Raw genomic sequence first — 11155 nt, 5'->3', positions numbered from 1 at the left:
ACACAAGGGATTTCTACCCATAAAGATTCAATTTTGTATTTAGTCTCATGCAGGATGTTTATCCTGTTGGACTCTATGCCATTCCGGACATAAAGCGCCACACCTCCTCCCGAGTGCTCCTCTCTGTCATTGCGCTATAATTTGTACCCCGGTATAGCACTGTCCCATTGGTTATCCTCTTTCCACCAAGTCTCTGAGATGCCAATTAAGTCTGTCATCATTCACTCCTATACATTCTAATTCTCCCATCTTACTTCTTAGACTTTTTGCATTAGCATACAAACATTTCAAAGTTTGTTTTTTGTTTGTATTTTCATTCTGCTTTTTAATTGATAGGGATAAGTTAGAAATTTTTAGCTCAGGAGAGGTTTTAGTTACAGGCACTTGGACTACTTTTCTAATTATTGGAACCTCACTGTCGGGATGCACTAATTCTAATGCATCATTAGTATCCTTTAAAGATACCTCTCTCCGAACCATGCGCTGCTGAGCGATTGTCGGCTTTCCCCTTTGTTCTAGTTTAAAAGCTGCTCTATCTCCTTTTTAAAGGTTAGCACCAGTAGTCTGGTTCCACCCTGGTTAAGGTGGAGCCCATCCCTTCGAAAGAGACTCCCCCTTCCCCAAAAGGTTCCCCAGTTCCTAACAAAACTGAATCCCTCTTCCTTGCACCATCGGCTCATCCACGCATTGAGACTCCGGAGCTCTGCATGCCTCTGGTGACCTGCGTGTGGAACAGGGAGCATTTCAGAGAATGCTACCCTGGAGGTTCTGGATTTAAGCTTTCTACCTAAGAGCCTAAATTTGGCTTCCAGAACCTCCCTCCCACATTTTCCTATGTCGTTGGTGCCCACATGTACCATGACAGTCGGCTCCTCCCCAGCACTGTCTAAAATCCTATCTAGGTGACGCTTGAGGTCCGCCACCTTCGCACCAGGTAGGCATGCTATCAGGCGATCCTCATGCCCACCAGCCACCGAGCTATCTACATTCCTAATAATTGAATCACCAACTATGATGGCCGACCTAACCCTTCCCTCCTGGGCAGTAGGCCTTGGGGAGATATCCTCAGTGAGAAAGGACAATGCATTACCTGGAGAGCAGGTCCTTGCTACAGGATCCTTTCCTGCTGCACCTGGTTGGTGTTCTCCCATCATGAGACCTTCTTCCTCCAAGGCAGCACCAGGGCTGCCAGTCTGAAGTTGGGACTTGACTACTATGTCCCTGAAGGTCTCATCTATATACCTCTCTGTCTGCCTCAGCTCCTCCAGGTCTGCCACTCTAGCCTCCAGAGATCGGACTCGTTCTCTGAGAGCCAGGAGCTCTTTGCATCGCATGCACATGTACAACTTCTCACCGGTGGGTAAAAAATCATACATGTGACACTCAATGCAAAAGACTAGGAAGCCCCCCTCTTATGCTGGACTGCTGTCTTCATCTCAATTTTGATCAGTTCCTAGGTAAGTTTTAGGTTGCTATGGGAGTAGGAATGTGTCTAACGTCCTTTAAATGTATTAGTGAATTCACTATGTGTCTGGTAGTGGCCTACTGGGCTCTGATCGAATTCTCAATAAAGGTTTTGTTGGGTTTGGTTTTTTTTTTTTTTTGTGAAAGTGGCACTTGCCTATAAATTAAGGGATGACCTGGGGGGGGGGGGTGGGGAGGGTTGGGAAATACAAACAGTCTTAACTTCAGTTAGTCAGCCTGAGTGACTCACTGCTCTCTTGATTAACAAATGTTGGTGCCTATTCAAACCCAATCACACTACCTCAACACCTTTCCAAGGTGAGTAACTGAGCTGAACTATTCAACTTTTCTACTTAGGTATATACTGCTCCTAGCTTATTTCTAGCTTCTGGATACTTTTTGGGTTGGTTGTTTTTTTTTTGTGGGGTTTTTTTTCAATACAAACACTCAGTTTGTATTGCAGACTTTTAAAAATAAACACACTACCTACTGCTACCTTATTTACTGACTATTTAAAAATACAGTCTAACTTGTTTATTCACTGCCTACCTACTGCTACCTTATTGACTGACTATTTAAAAATACAGTCTAACTTGTTTATTCACTGCCTTTCTGACTATTAAAGGCACAAACACACTAAATAATATTCCCAAATAGTTAACGTTGCCCCAATACTTTTAAAAAAGACAATGTCCCAAGCAAAAACTTACTGATTCCTTTCAGCCACCAGCAAGGTGATCCTCTCCTCTCAGGATTTGGTGAGACAGGTAACAGTGGTGGGGCTGCTTGGCAATAGTGATCATAATATGATCAAATTTAAATTAATGACTGAAAGGGGAACAGTATGTAAATCTATGGCTCTAGCACTAAACTTTCAAAAGGGAAACTTTGAGAAAATGAGAAAAGTAGTTAGAAAAAACAGGCATGGGCCTTGTTTAAAAGTAGCATCCTAGAAGCACAGACCAGGTGTATTCCATGCATTAAGAAAAATGGAAGGAAGGCAAACTGATTACCAGCATGGAAATGTTCCCAAATTTAGCTTAGCCGGTTCAGCACTGAGAAGCCTCCAGAAGATCTAACCTCACTGAAGGGCCTGTCCCTTAATCTAAAAAAATACCCACCTCTAACCTGACTCCCAATCGCTCGGTCATTTTTGATGCAGGCTTGTCTTCGTCTGTTAAAGAAAGTTTCAGACTTTAAAATGTGTAAGGCTGAATGCACATCACTATTATATACAGGGAGGACAATAATGAAAGCCATTTCTGGGGGTAAAGCGCTCTTTTATCCACAGAAATAGGCTGTTTGATTACTGTCTATCCTCTACACAAGTAAAGGTAGGAGCATATAACAAGGCATATTTCTGGTTTGGAGTTCGGACAGGGGGAAAACTATAGCCAGAGAGCAAAGTGTTAGGTCCCTTTAAGGGCTGCAGCTGGAGAGCTAAGCCAGCTCGGGATTATGATGTCTGATTATGACATCACCATAGTAGAGGTTTGAAACCAGGCAACTCCTTTCTTTCTTGCTCTTTGCAACAGACGTCCTCTGTTGCTCCTAGGCTGTGATCCCTGTGCTTTGGTGTCGTGCCTCCAGTGTCTCCTGTGTCATCGTCCCTCCAGCGTCTCTTGGGTCTTCATGCCTCCAGCGTCTCCTGTGTCTTCATGCCTCCAGCGTCTCTTGGGTCTTCATGCCTCCAGCGTCTCCTGTGTCTTCATGCCTCTAGCGTCTCTTGGGTCTTCATGCCTCCAGCGTCTCCTGTGTCTTCATGCCTCCAGCGTCTCTTGGGTCTTCATGCCTCCAGCGTCTCCTGTGTCTTCATGCCTCCAGCGTCCCTTGGGTCTTCATGCCTCCAGCGTCTCTTGGGTCTTCATGCCTCCAGTGTCTCCTGTGTCATCGTCTCTCCAGCGTCTCCTGTGTCTTCATGCCTCCAGCGTCTCTTGGGTCTTCATGCCTGCAACGTCTCCATGTTCCTGTGACCATCACTTCGTCTCTTCACTATCTGCCACAGACCTTCTGCCTGGACTACGCTGTCTCTTCAAGAGATTGGTTCCTATCTTGCTGGGTGAACGCTCTATATCTTCCTTCTCTTTCCTCTCTGCCCACCTGCCTTTGCTGTTCTTTGCTTTTCATTCCCTTTCTCTGTCTTGTTTATGCTTCCCCTTTTCCTTTCCCTTACTTCTCCTTTTAGCAAAACAGTTTTAGTGGTTAATATTATTTCCCTCCCATGTAAAATTCCCTTTTATTACCATTAGAGGGTCCCTGAGGGAGAGATAGAGCTGTGGGTTAATAGGGACAGACAGGGAGAGTTTGTAAAGCTAAAGAAGCCCAGCCAGTTGTACAGTCTGAGCTGATCCTATCAGCACCCTCAGAGCCGACTGAGACAGGTGCAGCATTCAGCTCTGCAAAAACATTCACTTAAAAACCAGTTGGAGTTACTGTGAAATTCCTTTTCTTCTTCCCCTGCTTGTAATACATTCTTCATAACAAGCTCTGTTTATTAGCACTGTGGATCCTAGGTAAGTGAGTTTTTCAGTGATTCTGGTATTTTTTGGATGTGCCTTCTTTATTTGTCTGGATACTGTGAAACCCCAGGTTTAGGGAGTCACAATGTCCTCAGAAAGCCCTCATGAAGGAGCAGGTGGTAGGGTACTTGGGAAACCCAATTGGTAGGTGGGAGGTTGTCAGGAGAGAGGCACAAGTGCAGGAGCAGGCAAGGCCTCTGCAGTGCTTGCTAGGATCTTCAAGGTCCAAGCAAGTGAGCAAGGGTTTAACCTCCACGTGTCAGGTGAAGCAGCTTTTGCTTTACTTCTGCTAAGAATGTTTTATTCCAGGGAGGTAAAGGAAGAGATGTGATGTGTGCTCTTCATTCCTGCCATGAATATTTCATTCTGTGTGGCAGGGGCAGAGCCAGAAGCAGCACAGCTCTTGCTCTGTTTTCCCTGTGAACATTTAAGTGAAGGCTAAGCAATCTTGTATTGCTTAGCAGATAATAACGGGGGTTAGCGAGAGGTAGGATAGGATTAAATTATAAGTTAGGAGGGAAAGGGGAGGGGGAGAAAGTAAAGCTAAGGGGCCAATGAAAAGGAAGTATTTTGAATTGAGGAGCTGGGATTGGTTGGGGTAATAGTTAGTTATGGCAGAGAGCCCTTTCGCGCCTCAGTTGGGTGCGAGAGGGCTGAGGGAGCAGGCTGGAATAATTTCCCTCCTCCCTCCCTTACGGGAGAATCATTGGATGTTATTCAATGTGTGTTGTCTTTATTGATTGTCACAGTGGCGGGTAACCCCAGCCCAATATGGTTGATTTTATTATGTGTTGTTAAAAGGCATTGGGGGGGGGGAGGTATCTCGTGTAGCGTGGGGCTGCTACATGAGGTGGCCAATGAACAAGAGGGGGGCCGAAGCTCAGAGGCCGGGGTACTTACCCACGCTGGTGCGAGGCGGGGTAAGGAAATGGACTCTATGGGTGTAGCTCTACCACTGGGTCGAGGTGGGGAGCAAGTTGTTAAGAAGGGGATGAAAGGGGGGGTGAGTGTATATGTTGAATAGTGTATTAAGTGTTAGGGGCTCGGGTCATGTTATAATAAACTGCGGCCTTTATTTAACCAAAACAAACATTGTGTGGGATTATAAAGGGGGAGGGGAAGCAATTGAAAGTGAGTCTTGCCTCTCTCAGTTTTTCTTGGGGTGGGAGGCTGCAAGAAGGAGCCAAGGATGAGGCAGGAGCTCTCGTGCCACTCTCCAGTCCTTATGAATATTTCATTCAAGGACAAGGTGGGGAGATGAACCCAAGCTGTGGCAGCAGATCATGCTCGCTCCTGCCGTGAACATTTGATTATGGGGGGGAGGGGGAGGAGTCAGAGACATGGAGCAAAAGCTCCCTCCATGAACCTCTGGTTTGGGGCTCTGGCAGTGGCTGCCTGGGACTGAGCTGTGGGTCTCATCTGGGTCTGGATGTTTCCCAGCCTTGACCTAAAAAATCAAAGTATGCAAGGTCTGGCCAATCCCATCTGAATTTTAACCTGAGGTGATAAGGAATGCAAAAGTACACATCTAGATTTGCTTTGTTTATTGCCCCCTCAAAAATATCCCTGCCTGCTTTTTGTGAGGGCACGGTGTTAAAGGAAAGCTCTGCATATAGTTTTCCCCCTGTCCGAACTCCAAACCAGAAATATTTACAAAACTACACGGGAAAAAGCCCACGCCTTGTTCTATGCTCCTACTTTTACTTGTGTAGAGGATGGACAGTAATCAAACAGCCTATTTCTGTGGATAAAAGAGCGCTTTACCCCCAGAAATGGCTTTCATTATTGTCCTCCCTGTATATAATGGTGATGTGCATTCAGCCTTGCACATTTTAAAGTCTGAACCTTTCTTTAACAGACGAAGACAAGCCTGCATCAAAAATGACCGAGCGATTGGGAGTCAGGATAGAGGTGGGTATTTTTTTTAGATTAAGGGACAGGTCCTTCAGCGAGGTTAGATCCTCTGGAACTGCTCAGGCTTAAGTTTTCAGGAGGCTCCTCAGTGCTGAACTGGCTAAGCTAAATTCCCTGTACGTACCCGGATCAGTCCAGACTCCTGGGTTTTGCCCCCCCTCTAGCAGTTGGAGACAGAAGTTTATCAAACAAACCTATGCCTTATCTAGGCTGGTGCCACCTACAGTCTGGCAGTATTCTTCTGTCTCCTAGCAGGTGGAGGAGGTGCAGAACCTACAGTCTGTGCTGAGGCTAGTTTTTCAGTTCTAGATAGTATTGTTAGCTGGGTAAAAAGAAGGATAAAGTTAGAATAAGGTGTAGGAGCGCAGTGGTTTGCCTGCAGGTCCAGTCTCCCGCCTCCCGGGGTGTTGTGAGGTCCGGAGGGGACCATCCCCCCTGGTTTCCGAGGCCACTGAGGTGTGGGGTGCTTTGCCCTCCTGCCAGTGTGAATTCGTGACTGGGGGTGATACCGGGGATCCCGGCTCACTCCCCCCAGTAGGTCCAGGACCCGGAGACTATTGGGCAAGTATATTTAAAAAAAAAAAAGTTAAAATTTTTTTGTGTGTGTTCTGTCGGGGCTTCATTCTCCTTCCCTTCCGGTCGCATTTGGGTGCTTGCGCGCCATTTTCGCCACCTTCCGAGCGATTTTCGGGGCTGTTTTTTGCTGCAGCATGCCGCATCGGGCTGCTTGTAGGGCCTGCGGCACCGCGCGGGCGCAACTGTCCTGGGACAATTTGTGTTCCGATTGCCTCTCCGGAGGCAAGGGAGTCTCTGCGGCCATGGGCAGGGACCTGATGAGGGTCCAAACAGTGACCGGAGCATTTGGGAACTTACATTCTTCAGGTGCCGACCCGTTCCCGTGGGAACGCCCCAAGGCGCCAGCGGCACGGGGGGAGGACGACCCTCAACCGCGATTGTCACCACAACGCAGAGTCCCTAAGGGGGACAAACCTTCGAGACCCAGCTGTGCTGCCAATCCAGAGGTCCCTGAGGGGGATCAGACAGATTTGTCTTCAGACTCTACTTTTTCGTCTGATTTCGTGTTGCTTATGCATAAAGCCTTCAAGGCACGCAAAGATTGCCATTTAAATACAGTCTCGAGCGGTATGTGATCCGAACTGTGCGTGCGGCAAACGCAGGTGTGCCCGGCACTAATGCACCTCTTTCTACCGCACCTTACTGTATTGGCCTGTTTGTGATAACCAAGATCAATACCTGTAGCTCAGATGGAAAGTAGGACATCAGGAAATGCTCACATATCTCCTTTCTTTCTCTTTCCGGTTCCGCTCATCCTGCAAACTTCAGCACCGGTGCAACTATTCCCACCCCTCTTTCCACTGCTCCCTCTGCTCTCCCCTACCCCAAGCCTCTCCCTCTCTATCTTCCCTCCACCCATCCCATCAATCTCCCTGCCTTATCTCCTGTTCTCCCCTTCCATCTTTTTCTCCTTTGCTCCTTCCTGTTACTGTATCGACTCCTCCCACCCTCCTTCCAATGCTCTTCTGCTCTCACTCCTCTCCCCTAGCCCATGCCTCCCTTCTCTATATCTTCCTTTTCCTTCCTCTCTGCCCACCTGCCTTTGCTGTTCTCTACTTTTCCTCCCCTTTCTCTGTCTTGTTTATGCTTCCCCTTTCCCCTTTTCCTTTCCCTTACTTCTCCTTGACATCCCGTGTGTATTTGGTCTGATTGCAGTGCATGCGCTTCGAAGAAAAAAAAACGGTAAGGAGACTTTGCAAACATCGCTTTGTGCCCTATAATACTTTTAAAGCTCCTTGGTCAGCGGATTAGGCCGGCTGAATTCGGAATTTAGCTGGACAAACCTCAAAGTGTTAAAATTGTGGGCCAATGAATGGCTAACTTACCTGGATAAAACGGGATGACTGGGTGTGGGGCTTATGTTTAGCTGGGCTGCATATAGTTTTCCCCCTGTCCGAACTCTAAACCAGAAATATACCTTGTTATATGCTCCTACCTTTACTTGTGTAGAGGATGGACAGTAATCAAATAGCCTATTTCTGTGGATAAAAGAGCACTTTATCCCCAGAAATGGCTTTCATTATTGTCCTCCCTGTATATAATGGTGATGTGCATTCAGCCTTACACAATTTAAAGTTTGAACCTTTCTTTAACAGACGAAGACAAGCCTGCATCAAAAATGACCGAGCGATTGGGAGTCAGGGTAGAGGTGGGTATTTTTTTTAGATTAAGGGACAGGCCCTTCAGTGAGGTTAGATCCTCTGGAGCTGCTCAGGGTAAGTATTCAGGAGGCTTCTCAGTGCTGAACCGGCTAAGCTAAATTTGGGAATATTTCCAGCCGCCAAGCTGTGATTGAAAATTTATCCAGTAAACGGAATCAACTCTTGTGGTCACTTAGCAGCTCTTCTGAAAACTTACCCCTTACTTTGAATACAGAAATGGGCACAATTAACTTTGTGATAACCAATATCAATGCCTGTACCTCAGATGGAAAGTAGGACATCAGGAAATGCTCACATATCTCCTTTCTTTCTCTTTCCGGTTCCGCTCGTCCTGCAAACTTCAGCACCGGTGCAGCTACTCCCATCCCTCTTTCCACTGCTCCCTCTGCTCTCTCTCCTCTCTTCTACCCCATGCCTCCCCCTCTGCATCTCCCCTCCTCCCTCTCCCATCAATCTCCCGGTCTTATCTCCTGTTCCCCCCTTCCATCTTTTTCTCCTTTGCTCCTTCCTGTTATTGTATCAACTCCTCCCACCCTCCTTCCAATGCTCTCCCTGCTCTCCCTCCTCTCCCCTAGCCCATGCCTCCCTTCTCTATATCTCCCTCCTCCTTCCTCTCTGCCCACCTGCCTTTGCTGTTCTCTACTTTTTCTCCCCTTTCTCTGTCTTGTTTATGCTTCCCCTTTCCCCTTTTCCTTTCCCTTACTTCTCCTTGACATCCCATGTGTGTTTGGTCTGATTGCAGTGCATGCGCTTCGAAGAAAAAAAACCGGTAAGGAGACTTTGAAAACATTGCTTCGTGCCCTGTAATACTTTTAAAGGTGCTTGGTCAGCGGATTTGTCCGGCTGAGTTTGGAATTTAGCTGGACAAACCGCAAAGTGTTAAAATTGTGGGCCAATGAATGGCTAACTTACCTGGATAAAAAGAGATGACCGGGTGTGGGGCTTATGTTTAGCTGGGTAGCAGCCCTGAAGTGAGATAGATAAACTTACACCACTGTCTTTGGGTCTATCCAGCGGGGACCCGTACCTGGGTAAGTCTAGCTAACTTCCTGCTCTCAGCACCGCTGAATGGACCTATTAGTTTATAAATATAAATGAAGAAATATTTTGTTGGTATTCAGGGATTTCACAGTGCTAATCAGTGATTTCTCAGAGACGAGGAGTCCCTCAGAGCACAGGGAACTGTCTGCCCTCTATAGTTACTCCAGTGAGCCATAGCAAATGGTTTAGTCCACTCACTACCCTAAACTAGGTCCTCCTCTGGGAGGTGCTTAGACCTTAGAAAAGGGACCCAGAAAAGACAAAACAATAAATATAACAATTGAGGAATCACTAAATAGCAGTCAAATGTTTATTTATTAGCACAATCTGTGGTCAGAAGACCTCCTCACTGATTCAGATGCTGGTTGGTTACTCCAGCTCTACCTGACACAAAAACCTGAAAGAACTGTGTGAGACTTGGTGCAGGACCCTGCTGACACCCAGTACTAACTCACCTGTCACTAATCCTTCACAGAAACAGTGCTAATGAATGAATGTTTGTTATTATAGACAAGAAAAGGATTTACAGTTAACTCAAAAGGCTTGAAAAACTGCAAACAGCAAAGAGGAAAAAAGGAAAGGAGCAGTAACTACTGGTACTTAACAGTTTGTCTGCAGAGTGAAATGCTGCTTCCTTCCCAGTCAGATAGGAGGGTCCTGTGCAACCTTTTCCTGTCACCCCACAGCTGTACTTCCCTGCTGAAACAGGTCTCTCTCTCTCTTTCTGCTAATTCCAACTCTCATTCTCTCAGCCCGTTCTGTCCCTTAACAGATCCTCAGCAGCAGTGCAATGACTGCTGAAACGAGCATCTCTCTCTCATTGTTACAGTCTCTCTCTCTCAGAACTTAGCAGCAGGGTGAAGACATCGGTCCTGGGATTCATCCCCTCAGCTCCAGCTCCTGGTGCCAGTGGAACACTGCCCTCTTATACTGCTGCCCGGCTGAAGATCATCTGAATAAAAAAACCTTCTCTCAATATACCAGGCAAATAACAAGTAAAACTTCTGCTCATCACCAACAATAATTTTCCAAGTGCGTGGCTCGACTTTTGTGCTGTACCAGAGAGACATTTGAAATTCTGCTGACTCTGCCCCTCCAGCTCTGCCTCAGCCCGATCCCTGAAACACCTCTGCTCGCTGGCTATAAAAGACTAAGGGTTAGAGCACTGGGAAGCCAGGGTTTAAATACCACTGTCACCACTCCTTGTGACCTCAGGGTCAGATTGTGAGCCCACTATGAATAGAGAAATAACTACTGTACCTGAATGTCATCCACTTTGAAGTGCTGAAAGTTGGAATATAAATAAAATTAAATTAAAAAAAAAAACCTCAGGCTCCTGATTGATTTACCCCATGTAACCTCTACAGTACCGGGGGGCAGGGTTAGGTCGGCCATAATAAATGTAGATAGTTGGGTGGCTGATGAACGGAAGGACTGCCTGGTAACCTGCCTGCCTGGTGCGACGGTGGCAACCTCACATGTCACCCGGTGCTGCCTTGGATCAGAAAAGTCTCACGGTTGGAGAACATCATCTTGGTGTAGCAGGAAGTGATGATCCTGTAGCAAGGACCTGCTCTCCAGGTGATGCATTGTCCTCTTGCACTGAGTACAAGACTCCTAGGGCTACTGCCCAGGAGGGAAGGGTTAGGTCGGCCATCATAAATGTAGCTAGCTGGGTGGCTGGTAGACATGAGGACTGCCTGGTAACTTGCCTGCCTGGTGCGAAGGCGGCACACCTCACGCGTCACCCAGATAGGATTATAGACAGTGCTAGGAAGGAGCTGGCTGCCGAGGTACATATGGGCACCAACGACATAGGAAAATGTGGGAGAGAAGTTCTGGAAGCCAAATTTAGGATTTCAGGTAGAAAGCTGAAATCTGGAGCCTCCAGGGTGGCATTCTCTGAAATGTTGCCCATTCCAGGTGCAGGTCCTCAGAGGCAGGCAAAGCTCTCGGGTTTCAATTCATGGATGAGACGAT

At 47.0% G+C, this 11155-nt stretch overlaps 2 long non-coding RNA genes across 3 annotated transcripts; both read left to right on the top strand.

The window, feature by feature from the left end:
* Positions 1–3369: 3369 nt before the first annotated feature.
* On the top strand, positions 3370–7330 carry LOC115086222. 2 transcript variants are annotated; one of them, XR_003855170.1, is made up of 3 exons: positions 3370–3523; positions 5842–5894; positions 7242–7330. It is a non-coding gene; the product is annotated as an uncharacterized LOC115086222 (long non-coding RNA). The 2 variants fall into 2 exon arrangements; XR_003855169.1 differs by lacking the exon at positions 3370–3523 and adding an exon at positions 3570–3977.
* Positions 7331–7520: 190 nt separating this feature from the next.
* On the top strand, positions 7521–8593 carry LOC115086221. The gene is made up of 3 exons (XR_003855168.1): positions 7521–7655; positions 8069–8121; positions 8479–8593. It is a non-coding gene; the product is annotated as an uncharacterized LOC115086221 (long non-coding RNA).
* The last annotated feature ends 2562 nt before the right edge of the window (positions 8594–11155 follow it).

The sequence above is a fragment of the Rhinatrema bivittatum genome, chromosome 2 (genome assembly GCF_901001135.1).
Source record: "Rhinatrema bivittatum chromosome 2, aRhiBiv1.1, whole genome shotgun sequence".
Lineage (NCBI taxonomy): Eukaryota > Metazoa > Chordata > Amphibia > Gymnophiona > Rhinatrematidae > Rhinatrema > Rhinatrema bivittatum.
Note: the sequence above shows the minus strand (reverse complement) of the source record. Positions and strands in the feature narration are given on the sequence as shown.